Raw genomic sequence first — 20000 nt, 5'->3', positions numbered from 1 at the left:
GGCAACTCTAGCACATTGGTATGCAAAAAAAGGCTACAGTAGGTATGCCTCACCCCAAAAGGTGGGTATATGATATGTTGCCAAACTGTACAGAGTAACACACCAGTGCAGGAGTCATGCGTGCTGGCTGGATGTTGGATGCAATCATTCTTTACTCAGTCAGTGCAGCATAACATAACAGGTGACAGCAGAATTTGTGCTGGATGGCTGTACTGCATTGGAGGTCCAATCTATGGCAGTGGTGATGCTGGGAGTGCTTGCAATGTAGGAGAGCTGCTTTTATCTCCATAACACTATGGAGCAACTGAGTATATTTCTTATCTGCTTTCTCATTTATTTGATGAGTGTTTCAGAATGCTGCTTGCAAATTCTTTTAATATGCTGCTTGCAAATTCTTTTTATATGCTGATAGTAGGGCCTCTGAAATGCGGCAGTTGACAACATGCAGACAAATATCATTATATTTGCTATGAGTGGTTTTGGGCATCCACAAGCAATCTGAATATCCACTGCATGATACAAGTCAATTACTTATTAAAACAACACAATGTCTGCAGTGAGCACAATATACTACAAAGAACACAGTATCAGAACCAATGGACTGATTTCTGTCTGTCATAAAGTGTTGCCACTGTTTATTCAGCTATTCAGTCATATTCTTGTTAATGAACTGGGCGTATTTCATGTTACTAAACTTAGTATTTAAGTCTCATGGAGTTAAAACTTTGATACATTCATTATAACTTGTATGAGTATGCCCAACCTTTATGCATGCGTATGGAACCTTCCTCGCCTAGCTGCATATAGACAGCACACCAGGTATAGCCTTGGGCTTGGTTGCCTGTGAATTGTTGAAAGTTTGTTCTTTTAACCTTTCTAAATTAAATGTCATAATTCATGACATATTATTTTAAAGCTGTCTCGCTATGTTAAACCCATTTAACATAGCGAGACAGTGTTTTAAAAAACCGAGTTATACTAATGGAAAAAAGTCCGGGCGACCGGACCTTTTTCCATTAGTATAACTCGATTTACAACGGGCACGCTGGCCAATCAGCGTGCACGTTTTGGGGGGATCATGGTATAATATTGAATAACCTCCACTGTAAATTGACTATGCCAAACTGAATCTTCCTAGATATCAAAATTAACAAATAAATATAGTCGTGTAAGGGAAAAATAGTGATGTTATCTGTTTTATCAAACGCTTCTGGCATCATAAAAATGATATGGTCAGACTCCTGTGTTATACTGTATTTATATAAAATGCACTATAATTTAAAAACAAAAACAGTCACTATCAGACTCGTCACACTATGGGCAGGATTCAAGAAACTCCATGTAGGGTTCATGTAGAGCCTACATGCAGTGTTTCCCTGTACACGGTGTTCTCCCTGTGGTGGTGCTGCGTAATGCATATTAATGAAGTTCTGTGCACTTAAACAAGGCTTTGCGGTGTGCTACAGCGTTATTATGACTGCAAAACCTCTTTGGGAATGCATATAGCATTTCCATTTAAAGTTGTTGTTTGCAGCATGGCAGTCAGATCTCTAAACCTCTTACAGCAAGAAATCTGAACAAAGCTATAAATAATGGGATGACAAAGGCCCAAAAATAGGGGCAATGTTTAAATACTGCTCTTACAAACTAAGATATTGATAGAATAACAGGTTTTGCAGTAGCATGAATGTTCTGAAGGGTATGAAATTTGAATCTCGAATGTCTATCATTATTTTCTGAATTCAGTCCACAGTGATTTGCCAGTGATTTGACAAAACCCCCAAAATTTTATGAGAAACAAACCAAAAATATGAAGCACAAATCTGAACATCCTGCAAAGTCTGTACAGTTTTGAGGTATGATGACAATTGCTTTCCCTTGTTTGAAATTTGGCAGGGACCCAAACACATTTAAATAGAGAAATATTTACAGTGGGCCCTGACATAGATATGCCATTCTGCATTTATTAATTTCATATATTTTATTGTACATATTTGTATGATGCTTAGCTCATTTGTACTTTCTGGATTTTCTTTTTTTCTTTTTTTCACTTGCTTGCATGATGCTTAGCTCGTTTGCAAGGCTAGGCCACCATGTATGAGACATGACCCATACAACCAAAAATGGAAACCTGATGCAGTCAATTAATACCACAGGGGATTGTGCAAACCTGGTAAGTGAGGATGCGCTGCACTAACACTGTCAAGTTAACAATGAATGCTAATAAAGGGGATGTCATGTAACCAATCCTGTAGGTTTGGAGTGCAAATGGTTCTGGGTTCTAGTACAGGACAAGCAAACTTTTCTTTTACTGTGTTGACATTGCAGATTATACACATGAACTGCAACATAAACAAATATTTTCTCAACCATCTTATGGCAAAAGCTATAGGTTTAGGACTACCGTACGCATGGTCCTGGGTTTGAAAACTGCATATGCCGTACACTTTAAATGTTGTTCCATGTCATGTCATATTTACTCTCACTCATAATACCTGACATAGTGTAGCTGATATTAATATTTACATGTATGAGGGCTGAGACAATAATATTGTGTCAGTTATTTTTACCTATTCATTTATATGGGTATTGTGCATATACTATGAAAGGTATGGCTGTGGGTATAATGTGTACTGTGTTCATGCAAGTATATTTCTGCAATCCCATTTGAGTAACAGAGCTACATAAGGGGCTGTATTTCAAATATCCTTGGAAATGCATTTTTTTATTGCCCACTGTTGCGCAGCACTTACCATCTCGCATCCTGCTTTACTGCATTTGCCCAGTGGTAAACGTCATGCAGCAGCAGGAGAGGGACAGGCTAGAAATGGTGTGGGAATTGTGGTGAGAGTGAAACTTTAGAAGGCAGTGATGGATATCATCAGAATTACTGACAGACTCATGGCAATCAGACTCCAATGTAATGATAGGGCAGTTAATCTCAGCCTATGGCTCCACAACAGAGTTGTGATAGTGAGGAAAAGAGTGCATTCAGACAGCAGTTGCAGGACCTACTAGATAAAGCAGGACAGCATGAATTGGTGTTGATAATGGGTGACGTGAATGCTCATATTGAGACAGACAGAACAGGATACAAGGACTGTCTAGGTCCACATGGGTGTGTCAACATGAATGAAGAAGGAGAGGCCATTCTAGGCTTCTGTCTGGCAAATGACTTGATAGTAGCCAACACATGGTTCAGAAAAAGAGACAGTCACAAGATCACATACAACACTGCCCAACATACAACTCAGGTAGACTTCCTCCTACTAAGGAAAAGGCACTGGGGTAGAATCAATGATTGCAAAGTCTTCCTCAGTGAAACAATCAGTCCACAGCATAATCCACTGGTTGCCACAATCAGCTGGACGCAATGGTCAGAAAAGGCTCTAATGTCAACAGAGACAAGGCTGAAGACCTGGAAGTTGATTGGAGAGAAAATGCAACAATTCAAGGAAGTTCTCAAGACTCTAGCATCCCAAAAAGAGGAGGAAGTAGGTGGAGTTGAAGAAGAATGGCAGCACCTCAAAACAGTATGTGTGAGGACTACAGAACAGATACCTGGCTGAGTCAGTTATGGAAATAATGTACATAAGGAAAGCTAGTGGTGGAATGCAGAAGTCCAGAAAGTCATTAAAAGGAAAAAAGGAGTGCAGGATAAAGAGGAAGATAGAAAAGACTGATCAGGCTAGTAAGGAATACTGGTTGGCTAACAAAGAAGCTAAGAATGGAGTAGGAATAGCAAAGAATAGGGTATCAGAGGCACAGTACCAACTTCTGGAAAGTGACTCAGTAGGTGGGACAAAAAAACTATATCAGGTTTCAATGCAAAGACTGAAAGGTAAAGAAGATAGTCAGACACCCTTCGTAAAGGATGCCAGCAACAACCTGCTCACCAGTCCACAGGACATCAAAGGCAGATTGAAGGAGTACTTCTAGCAGCTTCTGAATTAAGAAAACCCCTCAGATGATGTACTGCCCCAGACACAGCCTACAAAGAGTGAAGTAGACCTCACCCTAGAAAAAGTAAGTTAGCACTAAGGAAAATGATGTTAGGGGAAAGCAGCAGGCTCAGATGAGGTCACAGCAGATATGATGAAGAAGCTGGGTGAGATAGAGGAGAAATGGCTCATGAGAGTACTCATAGCAGTGTGGAGAGAAAGTTGTATCCCAGATGACTGGAAAATAAGCATACTCATGCCAGTATACAAAAACAAAGGGGGACATCCACAACTGTGGGCAGTACAGAGGCATCAACTCCTTTCACACTGCATGAAACATCTGGAGATGGTGATTGATAAATGGATATGCAGAGCAGTAGAATGTAAGATGGGAGATGAGCAGTTTGGATTCAGATCAGCATGCAGCACAACTGACCTGATGTTTGCAGTGAGGCAATTAGTTGAGAAGAAGCTTGAGATCAGGAAAGAGTCCAACTGGTCATTCCTAGACTGGGAGAAGGCACATGCTAAGGTCCCAAGAAAGATGATCTGGGCAGTACTGCGGTAGTTCAAAGCCCTAGAAATATTTGTAGAATTAGTGCAGGCTATGTACAAGAACCCAATGACTCAAGTATGAACAGTGTTTTGCATTACAGAGGGGTTCCCAGTGGGAGTGGGTGTACATCAGGGTTCAGCTCTGAGTCAACTGCTGCTCATACTGGTGATGGACTACATTAGCAAACAGGTTGGAGGGGACAGATCAATAAGTTGCTGTATGCAGATGATGTGGCATTGCAGGCAGACTCTGAGCAAGACCTTCAGCAAAGGACAGGGGAATGGAATGCAAAACTGAAGGCACACGGGATGTAAGTAAGCACAGATAAGACAGTGGCAATGGCAGCAAACTGGGGAAATCAGAAGAAGCTGGGAATTGAGATAGAAGGGAAGATAGTGGAACAGGAAAACAGCTTCAAGTATCTGAGAGAGGTGGTTGAGGAGAAGGAAAGTCTGAATGAAGAGGTCAAAGCTAGAATCAGAAGGGCTGCAGCCAAATGGCATAGAGTTTCAAGTGTAGTCTATCACAGAAGAATGCCAAAGAAGCTGAAAAGTAAGGTGTACAAGACAGTGGTGTGACCAGTACTACAGAAACCTGGGCAGTAAAGGTAGAGCAGATGAAGACGCTAGAGGTGATGGAAATGAAGTGCCTGAGAAGGGTGGTAGGATGCACACTGTGGGACAGACGAAGAAATGAGGACATAAAGACAAAAGCTGAAGTAGCTCTAATTGCAGAAAAGATCAAAGAGAACAGATTACGGTGGTTTGGACACATGAAGAAAAGCAGCAGACAATCTGGTGAAGAAGATATGGGACAGATAGGAAGAAGGTAAGAGGAAACAAGGAAATCCAGCAAAGAGGTGGACAGATTGTTTGAAGGAAGATCTGCAACAGTCAGGCATGAATGTCGAAGAAGGCAGGAGTGTGACACTGGATCAAGAGAGATGGCGACAGTTAACATGATTCCTGCTCCTATGTAGAAAATGGGAAAAATGGGGGCTGATAATGGTGATGATGATAATGATGATGATAATGATAATGATAATGATGATGACTGTTAACTAATCATCATTATAGCAAGTTACTTTCAGACCTCAATACCTCTGGCATGACTGGCTTGATGTCAAGTGTAAGTATGCCTAGGTGCAATATATGCACATATGAAGGATTGCTTACTGCAATCTGATCAGTGCTACAGTGTCCATCTGATAGTAACTGGGCAGTCTTCAAAGTAATAAAGAAATTTCTTAGGAGTTGGTAGTGTTAAACGTAACAGAATAGATTGAAATAATTGTAGAAACTTGTGTATATTAACTATGAGGTTAGTAATGTTATCCTGTTTTTTTTCTCTCGCCCCACCCCTTTCCTTCTTTTGTATTGTTTAATTTGCTTTCATTTTGTTGTTATTATGTATAATTGTGTATTTCTTTGTTTTAATTTATTATTTCTGATTTTGTTTGTATTTGTTATATACTTTTTTGTTATTAATATGATTAATTTTGTTTTTCTTTGTTGACCTATTTTTTTATTTATTTATTTTATAATTGTATGTTCATGTTTTATTATTACTACAGCACAGCAGGGTAGACAGGTCTCCCATGATTCTCCTGCTCTCACTCCATCAGCTACAGCACTGAGGGCCAGCACATCTGGGCTGCATCCTGGCAGCACCCACTCTGATCCATCTACATTACCTGGGCCCTCACGTAGTATGCATCAGTGGATAGGCCTGTGATCCCCTCTTGGAGGAGTGGTGGAGGGGATGCATTTATCACCCAGAATGAGTTGCTAGGTATGGTTCATAGGATTGTGCACTGCACAGTGGACAAATGCCTTTGCCAGATGGAGCATCTGCTTTCCGTCCTGGTACAGAGTGCCCATTGTAGATGCACTCATCAGGCACTGCAGCCAGCACAATGAGGGGATAGTGGTGACAGTCCACTGGGTGAGGACTTGACTGCCACTGTCACCTGTGCTGACATCCATGAGACCTCGATTTCCCCAGCCTCACCCCAACCATGGTATTCTCTCCCCTCTTGTGTCCTTCACCATCCCTGTATATTGTCTTGTATGTCCTGTCTGACAGCAATTGCTTCCTCACATTGCCAGCTTACCTGCTCCAGACATGTCTATGTCCCTTCCCCCAACATTCTTCTCTCACAAAAAAGGCATCTGTCTCAAAATAAAAAAAAAAATGTCCCATACATAGCTCTCCGTTTCACACATGTGTCTGTTTGACACACTTGATTTGGTCCAACTGGCTATGCAACATGTTTATGTTGTTGCCAACTGTCTCTGAAGGTGACAGTCCAACTTCAGCTATCATTGTATACATCTGATGAGTGTTTACTGTTGAAGAAAGGTATAGTTATGGTTCTCTAAAGGAAAGAAATGGGGAAGACAGAAAAGTGATGAAATGGGGAGCAGGCAGGGGGGACAACAAAGTGAAAGGAGGTAAAGAATGTGCAGGAAGGATGGAGGAAAGTACCATAATAACTATTGTTATCCATTTCTGCAACAGCAAAACATGATAATATATGAAGACTATTAGCTGAATTTGGATTGTCACTTCCAGAGAGAGAGAGAGAGAGAGAGAGATGACCACAACACAATCATGTTGTATAGCTAAATGGACCAAATCAAGGGTGTCATAAAGACACTCATGTGAAATGGAGAGGTATGTTTGGGACAATATAATTTTTTTTTGGGACAGGTGCCCTTTTTCCTTTTTTGAGGGTCATTTGCATATATCCCATGTTGCCTCTGACGCAAGAGGTTTAAGTATCACACAGTGGAAAGTCTAGCTTTGCTAGATTTTTCTTTTTGTATTTTTTGCAGAGACAGGGGAACATTGGGTTAGGGACCAAGGTAGGTGCAGGTAAGGTAAGGTGGGGAAGCAATGGCAGACAAACAGGACATACGAGATGAGACACAGGGATGGTAAAGGACACAAGAGTGGGTTGAACACAATTGCTGAGGAGAGGGGGGCATCAAGAGCCCATGGACATCAAGTTTGAAGACAATGATAATCGACTCCTCACCCAGTAGACTGTCATCACTGTCACCTAACTGCATTGATGGCTGCAGTGTCTGACATCTGCATCTCCTTGTATTATTCAGAACAACAATGGAAAGCAGTGTCTCCACCCAGCGTAGGCATGCACCAACCCTAGCAGTTCATCATGGTTGATAAAATCGCCACCTCTGCCACTGTTCCGAGAGAGAAACACTGGCCTATCCTGTGGGCCAGAACTACATGAGGGCCTAGGTAGTGCAGGAGCAGCAGAGGGGGTGCTACCAGGGTGTGTCCCTGACATGCTGGGAAATGGTGCCATAGCTGGTAGAGTGGGGGCAGGTGGCTCTCATGGGACAGGCCTACCCCACAGTTCTGTGAAAAAAAGAGCATAATGGGCAGAGAGACAGAAAAAAGTGAGAATATTAGCAGCATCATAAGTGGCATTCAAAGCAGTGATGCAAATATTGCACTGTATTATGTTACCTTAACTTTAAACAGTACAAACTATAAACAAACTTTTTTATAACGTCTGAATACAAGTTGATAGATGCACACTATAGTACAGATTTCAGCCAGCAATCCCTGATGTGCACATATATTGCCCATATGCAGGCTCCAGTTCTACTAATTACATTTTCCAGCAGGTCGTTTCTTGCCATTGCTAGAGAGCTCTGCAGTTGCAGGGCAATAATGATGAAAACAAAGCAGTGCTTGTTCATTTGGTAATTGCGATGTTTGAACTCACAACTGCTGACTACTCTGTACAACCATAGTGTACTGTGTTCCCACAGAGTACTGCATGCATGCTTTCCTTTTACAGATGAAAGAAGTATTCTCTATTTTATAGTACTGTATTCATAGGCCTCAAACTTTTACAGCAATAAATGTGGACAAAGTCATATGGATTAGGGGCCAAAGTCCAAAAAATAGGGATGACTCTGGCATACTTGCTCTTACAAATATATTAAGCTGATACAGTAACACTTGTTGTACTTGCATGGCTTTTATGAAGGGTCTGGGGTCTGAATCCCATGTTTGACATTATTTAGTGACATCAGCTCTCAACCCTTATGCAGTTTTGTGACTGAAAACCACAGTTATATCTGTAAATTCTGTGGAAATCTGTACAGTTGACAGGTATTACTGCATTACATACCAACTAAGCCTATACCTCACAACCTCTTACAGCTACAAATGTGGACCAAGCAATAAATACTGAGGGTACAAAGGCACACAAATAGCAACACATTTTACATACTCTTTTACAACCTAGAAAAGTGATACAATAACAAGCACTGCATTAGCACAGATGTTCTAAAATGTATGCAGTATGAAATATAAATGTAATTTTCTGACTGCAGTCGTCAATATTTTGGCCAAGATTTGCCAGTCAAACACAATTTATGAGAAGCAAACCAAAATTATGAGGCAACACTCTGAACATTCTGCAAAAGCTGTACAGTTGACAGGTATTACAAAGCAGTGTTTAGCTTTTAATGCTACAATAACAATACTGTTGTGATGAACACATATCACATGCTGCTCGCATCCTTGCCAATCAATTTTCATGGGCTCTAACATTCAGATCATGATCTACCTCAGCTGTAGAACTGTGAAAAAAATAGAACAGAATACTATTATGAATACCAAGCCTGACTATATGCAGCTTTAAACTATTACACGTAATGTCTGAAAGTGATACTTACACATCTGTGGGATGCCACCAGTCTGACATTCCTCAATCCAATGGTCGAGGGTATCCTTCCTCCTCATCCTGAGGTCTTGGCAGTGATTCCTACACTATTCACCATTGCAAGGGGATAACACTGGCCAGAGCCCCGGCCAGACTATTCCATTCATCTGTCCTGTTTTGGGAGCCATGATAGTGCCTTTACAGGAACCAGTGCCTATGGACTTTCAGCAGGACTCCAACAAACACTCTGGAGTCCTGGACACCCATCATTGAGCCATAAATCTGAAACTCTCACTAGAAACACCTTCCATGGCTGTCACAGAGCAAGTCCAATGTAGAATGATATTTTTCCTCCAATTTCTTGTTGCATTTACTCAATGGGCACACTTTCTGATTTGGCAACATTTGAAAAAGCTATATGTCGCTTACAGTTGTGCAAACAGTGTGCAAAAAGTGCAACATGTTTGTGCAATGGTAAGCAATGCAGAAGTTTGGTAACTAATGCAATTTCTATGTTATCTGTTATCTGCGATACAGGTAATTCTGTAACTGTGTTCATCCAATGGGAAAGGCATGCCAATTCACATACCAGGAATATACTTGCCTGAACATAGTACACATTATACCCACACTCATACTTTTCCCATTAATACATAGATTAATAAGTAATTACATGACTGACACAATATTACTGTGTCAGTCTTATGTCATATAAATATTATATAAGCTACATGTGAGCTACACTAGGTCATCTGAAATAACTGAGAGCGACTATAATGTGAATTGGTACAACATTAAAATTGAAATATGTACGCTGTATTCAAACCCTGGACCATATGGATGTTAGTCCTGCACTAACAGCTATTGCCACAGGAAAGTTGTGGAATCCTTTCTCTGTGTGTCAGGTCATTGCTAAATGCTGCAATATTACAATAGCAAAAGATTGCCTACCTTGTAGTCGAACAAAAGACCATCTAGACTTCAGACCTAGACTTAACACCTGCTGCCACAGAATAAGTTAATAACATCCCCTAAGATAGTATTCATCGTTAAGTTCACACTGTTAACTGCAGTGCAATGGCACTTAGCAGGTTTGCATGATGCACAATTACATTACTAGAAAGCAACCAGTTTCTATTTTTGGCTGTCTGGGTCCTGTCTGCTATCTGGGTGGTCCATCTGCCCATTTTGCGCAATGCTGCACTATATGCAAAACTGATTAGCATAGCCAAACCTGTTTGCGTTAAGTGGTGCTTCACACAAACAAAGCACCCCACAATGCACTCCCATCACCCACTAAAGTAAGACAGAAGATGAAAGAAAAAAGGGGAAATACAGTTTTACTACACAGGAGGTATGTCTGTAGAGGTCTGGATTTCAAATCTCACTGCACTGAACCTTCAGAAAACAGGATGGATGTCTTATCCCTGTTGGCCACACAGACAGCTTGGCAGCGAACAACTTTACGTTATCCATCACATAACACTCTTCCACAATGTATTTTAACTGATATCAAGCCATTAGCTGTTATTTATAGATGTATCATATGAAACAGATTTGGATGTATGTGATAATATAACCTGTTAGGACTATTACTTGAAATTATACCAATATGTGTTGCTTGGCCATTCAGCAGTTATCTGATCAGTATTCAGAGATATGCAGTATGAAAGTCAGTCTACCTCATTTACCTTGCACTGTGTGTATATTAACTGGGACTATTATGATATGCAGTTGTCAGCAAATGAAGGCTAGGTTGGATGGCACAAACAACCATACACTGCTGCTTTGGTGGTGGGAGCAATGGTGAATTCCTGTTATGGCACATGCACTTCACCTGCTTATGCAGTAATTAGCATCTCTAGAACACTGACTAAGATAGATGCAATCCATTAACAATGTACTCCATTATAAAAAAAGCAAATGTGTAGCTAGCTGAACTGATGCTGAGGAGAGTTAGTACATTGTTCAACTCATTGAGACAACTGTATTTATTCACTGTATATGTCTACAGTGAAGTATTGCACTCCAGCAGGTATGTTCCCACTTTGTTACCTACATAATGCATATGCTGGAATGTAGTTCAGAATAAATGTGAAGTAATGGCTTTCACACTTTAATCTGTATGCGTTACTTAGAAGTGTAATGATGGCATGACCTTGGTTGTCCAGCCATTTCACAGTTACACAGCATTGAGAATACTGGAAATGGGAAAGGTGCGTTATAAATAGTACACATGTTACACGGAGAGGTCCTTTGATAGCACTTTTAGCATCTCAAAGATGTTTTGTTAGCACAGTGGGTCCTTAGCTTGCCATTTTGTCTAGGGCGAGCAACAATGAGTTAGTGCTAGGGCACTCACTAGACTGCACTGTTATTTTGGGTGGGTGAGCATATTATACTTACTGCTATGGCACAAACAAGGATATGTTTCTCGTTAGTCTCCCTGTTTTGTGTCCACCATCTCATTTTTTAGAAATATGCAGACTCTTTCATGCTTATCCGGGGGAAGTACTGACTTTCCTTTATTGCTTTATCTGTAAAGTGAAGAAACAAAACCAACAAAAAGAAATCCACAGAATGGTACTCCACAGAAACCAGAACGCTTAACTTCAGGAACGCAATTTTATTTAATAGTAAAAGCGTTTTCGCTTCCAGAAAACCGGAAGCTTCATCAACGAAACAGGAGCAAAAAGGCTCACAAGTTTAAAAAGGTATGGGGGTGGCGCCAATTGACGTCACCTCCGTAACAACATACCTGTTATTTAAAAAGCCAACATCGAAAAAACAATAAATGGAATGTTAAAAATACAAGAATAAGGAAAGAAACACCAAGAAGTGCCCTAGCATACATTCACCTGTCAATAAGGAAACCTTAAAAAAATACATGATCAGATCGTATGCAACTTCTACATCTAATCAACACCAATAAAAGCGTAGTGCTAAGCACCACATATTGTTAATAAAATTAACATTAGCTAAGTGGGCTTAGGAATATATAAAAATGAAGACCATGTAAAAAAAGAAATAAAATTTTAAAGAACAAGTAAAAAAACCTGATTCAAAGAACAAGTAGAGTACTGTTGCTCTAACTAGACGCCCTAAAAAATTATTAAATGGTGTACTAAAAGGGCTTTCAAGAAATCTACATATCTCATCTAAGATAACTCCTATACTTCAATATAGCAGCAATATTGCAGTTATCATTGAGCCCGGGATATGAGAAGGCATCTAATTGGAGCTGCCATTCTAATTCCCTGGTCTCTACAATTAAAGCTTGCGGTCCCCCTCTAATGTCCATTCTGATATTATCAATGCCCATAAATTGGAAACTGTGACCACTATTGTTCAATATATGCTTGGAGAGGGCATTGTCACTTTTTTTGTGGTTAATGGCATAAATGTGTTGGTAAATACGGTCGCGGAATCGCCTATCCGTTTTACCAACATAGAATGCTGCGCAGCATTCACAGAATGCTACGTATACTATGGCCTTAGTATTACAGTTGATTTTGTGATTAATGAAATACTTCCTATTCCCTATAGTGAAAGAGTTGCCTACACGGAGATACCTGCACCACTTGCAGCACCCACATGTCATGGTACCTTTCATTCTCACCATGTGGTCAAAGTTCTTATTTCTCTGTAGAAGGTCTTTGAGGTTACTCCCCCTACGAAATGTAAACACAGGGGAAAGGCCTAACCTTTCATGTAGCCCTGAATTCACGATAAAAAACAGTTCTTCCTTATAATGGAGCAAATTTGCCCTGAATTTGTGTTAAAAGCAGTAATGAAGCTAGTCGAAAAGTCAGGGCTCTTGCTGTTGTCATCACTAAAGGAAGTCTGTATGATGGAAGAATCTGATGGAATGTATGCTAGGGCACTTCTTGGTGTTTCTTTCCTTATTCTTGTATTTTTAACATTCCATTTATTGTTTTTTCGATGTTGGCTTTTTAAATAACAGGTATGATGTTACGGAGGTGACGTCAATTGGCGCCACCCCCATACCTTTTTAAACTTGTGAGCCTTTTTGCTCCTGTTTCGCTGATGAAGCTTCCGGTTTTCTGGAAGCGAAAACGCTTTTACTATTAAATAAAATTGCGTTCCTGATGTTAAGTGTTCTGGTTTCTGTGGAGTACTGTTCTGTGGCTTTATCTGTAAAGAGTTAAGTTGTAGTTATGTGATTCTCGTATATTATCTTTTTTTTTTTTTTTTGGTCTTGTAGGACACAATATGTCTGCTCGTTGTAGGCCCCTATTTACAGATGCAGAAAATAATTTGATAATTGATGCCTTAAGGCAACATGCTGCAGTGCTGCTGTCCAGGGGGTGGGCTAATATGGCTGAACGTACAGCCCTCTGGGATGAATTAGTGGCCACCATTTACACTGTTGGGTGATGCAATTGCACACATGAGCAGGTGCGTTACAGAGCAACAGACATGGTATCTGCTGCATGAAGGCATGCAGCTGCAGTGCACATGATCATCAAGTTACAGACGGAGGCCCTGCTGCAGAACCCGCTGTCACTGCCTCTGAGGAATTCCTGATGAACATTGCCACCTAGGACAGCTCTGAGCAATCCATGGCACAATATGTTCTGGATGTGGGTGCAACTCCTGTATCCTAAGAGGAGCTTCCAGGTATGTTTCATTAGATGATAATTAGAATACTGTGGTATAGTGCAGTAACTTCAATAATGTATATGTCTCTGTCAGTTGATTGTTGGGTGAGTGGATTTAGGATTGCTACAGTTAAAAGCTTAATTTGAAGTTATCAGCCACATTCTTGTTGACATTTAAGGTACTGCAGATATAGAGTTGTAAATGTATTAACCCCTGTTTTACTGTTAAATGGGATCCTGTTGCCTTACATCTTGCTTTACTTATTTCAGGACTGTCAAAAATACAGAGACACAGGCCTCCTGCAGATGGTAAGCCTAATACATTTATGTCAGTACTGTAGACAAATTTCAAGATAGCTCATAATGTGTCCTCTCAGGCCTGTTGTAGGTAGTGTTGCACTGTCTGTAATAGTGACAACAGTGTACTTTTTTAGCATATATTGTAGCATAGTAGTGCAGGTATTAATGTATTTCTGTGTTTCTCCCTTTTTATCACAGGTGAGCATGACAGTGGGAGTGTGGACACTCTGACACCTGATATCAGTGTCTCAAAAGACACTAATGATGATGGTGGCCAAACCAAGGCACAGTTGGGGGATTCAGAGGTTGAATCTGGCATAGATGTTGACATCCAGTGACCCCCTTCATTTTTCCTGGACACAGCCAGTAGGCCTATATCTACCCAGTCCACTGAGGCCAGAAATATTGGACAGGTTGAGGACGAGGTCATTTATCAGGGGAGTGTGGCTACTGCAGCTTCAGTACCTGTTGAACCTGTCCGTATCCACAGTGTTGGTGAAGTGTCACGCAGGAGGGTTGATAGGGGTGCTCAGAGGAGACCTGCTGTTCCTCATCTACCTGGTGTAGGTGTCTGTTCCTGCATCACTCAGTGGATGTTTAGGGCAATCATGGAAGCACAGGGTCATTCTTAAAGACACTCTAGACAAATGCTCAGGGTTCTAGATATGGCACAGTCTGACATCTGTAATTGCCTCCACTGTGTAGCCAACTCAATGGGTCAGTTGAATAATATGTTGGAACATGGAGTGTCTGTGATGGAACGATGGATTTATATCATAGACTGTGTAGTGTCTGTGATGACATGTCTACTGGGAGAGGATGTCGTCCACGTGGGCATAGGATAGCCACACCATCTGCTGCCAGCCAATGTGGCCATACCCTATCATTTTCCCATAGTGGTAGTACTTCCTCTGCACCACCAGGGAGTGTGCTGTCCACACCTACATGTGGCAGGCAATGGGGTCATGGTCCTGGGCATTCCCGTGAAGGGAGAATGTCCAGCAGACAACAGTCAAAGTCAGGTAGTAGCAATTAATCTGACCTTGGGTGTGGAAGTGGCAGTGCATCTCCTGGTAAAGCCAAGTCTCATGGTCGTGGATGACAATGAGAACTGACAACTCTACCATGCACAGCTCACACCTGTCCAATATAAAAAACATAGAGCTAGCAGTGACCTTGGCTGTGTTCATGCACACTGTCACACACCACTGTCACATGGAGGACTCCTACAGACACAACCACAACAGTTACATGGTTCAGCCTGCTTACTTCCCCCTTCTTACACACACACACACACACACACACACACACACACACACACACACACGCAACAACCTTTGTTGTCAGCTTAGGACTCCTACCCCCCCCCCAGAAAACACCCTGCACAAGTGATGATAACTATGCAATATCCCTGATTTATCTCTTTTGGATTCAGGGAAACTAAAGCTTTGTGTCTGATGCACAGGGTGCTTAGCTAAATTATTGCTTAGTATGTCCACATTTGTGTTGTTTAAATATTAATTGTACCTGTGAATTATATTTGCCTTGCTAAGTTGTACAATGGATAACATCATCATTTCACTACTTTATAGTATATCTCTTGTAAGGGTTGTGAAATCAACAACTGCTATGTGTCTCATTACTTTCTAACTGTTCTCTTTAATGATTATCCAATAAAAACATATGGTGCACATCATAAGTCAGGCCATCACATTCAGATCTCTGGATTGCATGACAGCACTGTAGTATAATCTCATCTGAACAATACAGTAGCATGCTCTCTCTTGCATGTAGCTCACCAGAAACATGCATCTGCGTGACACACCGCAAGGCTTTCTTATCAATCTAACACAGAGCCTACAAACCATTCCATGATGTATGTGTGCAGATTAAACACATGTCACTTTAATCTGTCTTGTATCGCATGATGTGATGTCTGTCTGAACATAACACATGTGCCACAGCAATAGTCTGACTTGTACTTTGTCTGACAACCCTTTATAGCTGATGACATCAACAATGTCTGTTAAGGACAAGATATGTGTCCCACCAGTTGGTGTAAAATACTTTCTGTAATATCATGTTACAGCTCACTCACACCAGCAGTCAGCTGAAGTGAGAAAAGAACTGCTACCTATCTAAGTGCACAGACTATGGAACACAGTACTTAAAGCGCATGCCACAGAACAAGTCTGACATATACTGGAGTGCAGGTGAACTTATAGTAGATGACATCAGCAGGGCCTGTGAGAGACAACAGCTTGGGAGGCAGGTATGGAATGACTGTGTAGGGATGAGCAGCTATCCAAAAAAATGGCCAGTCATGCTATTGCAGAAGTAACTGCAGGATAGCACTTCTATTCTGCTGACTACACACACACACACACACACACACACACACACACACACACACACACAGTCAACTGAAGTGAGAACAGAACCCCTACCTATCTAATGCACAGACTACAGAACACAGTATTAACGCACACACCACAGAACAAGACTGACTTATACAAGAGTGCAGATGAACTTATAGAAGATGACATCAGCAGGCCATGTGAGGAACAACAGCTTGGGAGGTCTGCATAGGCACACAGGATCATAGCGTCATATGAGGCTAATAGCCTAATAGCACTAGGCTGCTTAGAAGCATAATTAGATGTTTGAGTTTTTTAGAACAAGGATTTGAGCACCACCAACTGGCACTGTCTATAACAGAGCACACAGTATTATAAATTAAACTTTGTCATGTGGTTGATATATGTGTGGAAAAAAAATAAACTGAGACTCCAGGGTTATAATGATTGTGGGTGTGTGGCTAACACATGGACTGAAATCAGATAGCATCATATATACATTTTCATAGCACATTGGGCCATACCTCTCAACCTTTTATAGCAAGGAATCTGGACAAAGCCATGCATATTGGGTTGAAAAAGGAACAAACATAGGGACGCATTTTACATACTGCTCTTACAAACTAATACAGTTGATAAAATAACTAGTTTTGCATTAATGTGAATTGTCTGATGGGTAGGAGTTTTGAAATTCAAATGTCTGCCATTGTTTTCTTGCTTCATTAGTCAAGTATTTTCAAATTATTTGCCAGAAGACCAACTTTTTATGAGGAGCAGGGCAAAAATGTGATGCCAAAATCAGGACATTTTACAAATATCTAAACATTTGAAAGTTGTGCATTGGGCAGCAGATCTACACTATGCTTAACTAAGTGTATGCACATGCGAGATAAAACTGTTTCTGCATAGGTAAGCAGTACGCAAATGCAAGCTGCGTTGCTAATGTGTGACAGTTACGCCATGCTGGGTTTTCACAATTGGCCAAAATAATTTATTGAATGTATCCGGTTTCAATATCTGTCTTGCTGCTTCCTAGATGGTCTGGTTTCAACAATGCCACTGTTCGTGCAAGCCACATAAGCACAGCCAAACCTGCAGTCATTCCTTTGCACTATGCAGAACATCATGAAAACAGCTGAATAAAAAAAAAAAGTATGGAAATAAATGGAAAGAGAGACATATGTGAACTGAGCAAAATCAAGGTATGACATGCACACTACACAATGATACGACACATCAGATATTTCTACATAGTTCAGGATTTGAACTCTCACACAACTGCAGATTCAGAAAACAACATGGATGCCTTAGCCTCTTTGACACACAAACAGCTTTGCAGCAAAGAACTGAAGTCATTGTTCACATAAACAATTGTGTCAGAATGTACACTGCTATGGGATGTTCATCTGCGATTTGTACTTTTAACCCTCTTTATTATATTTGGATGTAGTGCACTTACTGATCACACAAACTGTTAGGATTCTGCTTGCAAATATACAGCTTTCTCTTACTTGTCTGTGTTTCTTGGTACTTCATCAGTTATACGAGCAGTACTCTGAGACATTCAAGTGTGTAGGGCCTTCAATATCCTTGGCTTTAAAATGTGTATGTATATTCACTGGGAGTTATATAATATGCATTTGCTAGCAAGTGAAGGCCAGGTTGGATGGCACAAATATCCATATACTGTTCTTTTGTGGGGGCCATTGCTGAATTACTGTTAAGGCACAAGCAAGGCTACATTGCTCTTGGGGGACTCATATACTGTTATGTCACAAACAAGCATAGCCTGCTCTTTAGTGGGTAAGCAACGTTGTTGCTGCTGTGGCACAAACAAGGATATTATGCTCATGTTACTCTCCTTGTTCTGCTTCCTGCCTCTTGTTTGATCTTGGGAAGGGTTGTGAAGTCAGAAACTGCAATGTGTATCAGTACTGTCTAACTTCTCTCTTTATGAATTTTCCAGCACAAAGTATGGTGCAAAAATAAAGCCATGTAGTGAGCATCAGTATACTTCAAAGGTAGGACTGTGTGAATCTTTAACTCCAGAGGTCTAGTTCTTAATGATGAGACATATGAGTAAAGTAAACGTCTCTCTGCTGTCACATGCTAAAGTAATTTTTATACAAATCCATGTCACTATTTACTTAATTACTGTTCAACCTATTAAATACAGAGATATGCCATAATATCATTCAAAAACTACACTCTAGGTTCAGGACTTTCCTTGTAAATGCAGCAGTGAACACATTTTTAGTTCAGTGCTGACTCTGTCTGGCGTAAGCAGTACACAGCCAGTACATGGGGAGGTACACATTGTGTGAGTACCATGTCATCAATTTTATTATATGTGTGAGTAGGAGAAAGGTATTAGGCCCTAGGTGGTCAGTGAATGTGCTATGCACTGTCTTTTAGCCAAAACAAGGGCATATTGGAATGCACTCTCTATACATATAGAGAAATATCCAAGCAATCATTTCTTATTTCAGGCAAATTAATGGAGATAGTAGGAAGGGCAATATTTCTAGTTACACAGAACATTGTGAAACAAGGTGGATTATTGAACTGGGGGCTAATAGGCATCCAGAACTCAATGGTGTGGTGCCTTTAAGACCAATTCTGAATAGGCGTAGACCTTACATTCAGAAAGATTAATTCTTAATTGATTTTTTTATTGATGGCAGCTTTTGCTTGGTGGATATATATTTAAATATCAAGTGAATTGTTTTGTGTTATATGTCTGAAGAAGGGTTTTGTACCTGAAAGTGCTAACATCCTTGTCTGGTAAATTAAATTATATTTGCTTATAGCCTGTTGGTCTGTGGATCATTTTTTCCTTCCATTTATTATAGATGTGACCAGGCTAAATGCAGAAGGAGAACAGTCCACAATGTATGTAAGTTTTTTGAAAATTAATAATAAAGGAATAATGCATTAACTCAGATATTGACTATTTCAAGTGTGTATATGTGTTTTACATGTGAGGGTCAGTCTTCTTCTGCACAAGATAGCATGCTATTTTTGTACAAAGAGTTCTTTTCTGGCATGTAGGGGAGGCATAGGACATTTCTGGAGTTTGAGGTAGGCTCACTGTGATGGAATCTGAGCGTCTATGTTCTTGTGTTATTAAAACCCTGAAACACAGAATAAATTAGAAAGTTAGAGATTACACTACTGATACAGATTCATTCATTTTTAAGCAAGAGAATTTCAAGTAATTAAGAAGGTTCTCCCGTTCGATTCTCAGCTGGAGCGTCTTCTGTGTGGAGTCTGCATGTCCTCCCCGTGGTCGAGTGGCATTCGAAAGACATGCATGAATGGGCATACCTGTGTTGAAGGTTGGGTGTCGGGCTGGCACCTCAGCACCGTAAAAATCTACTGCCAGTCATTAGTGGACTGGAGTTCCACTGTGGCGACCCCTAACCATGAAAAGCCGAAAGAAGAAGAACAAGAAGGCGTCCATTAATCTAATGTGTTGCAGTTTTCATTTGTAATTTTAGCCATAATATAGCAAAC

This window comes from Protopterus annectens, chromosome 2.part1 (genome assembly GCF_019279795.1).
Source record: "Protopterus annectens isolate FY-2018-M chromosome 2.part1, PAN1.0, whole genome shotgun sequence".
Classification (NCBI taxonomy): domain Eukaryota; kingdom Metazoa; phylum Chordata; order Ceratodontiformes; family Protopteridae; genus Protopterus; species Protopterus annectens.
This window is presented reverse-complemented; position numbering follows the sequence as displayed.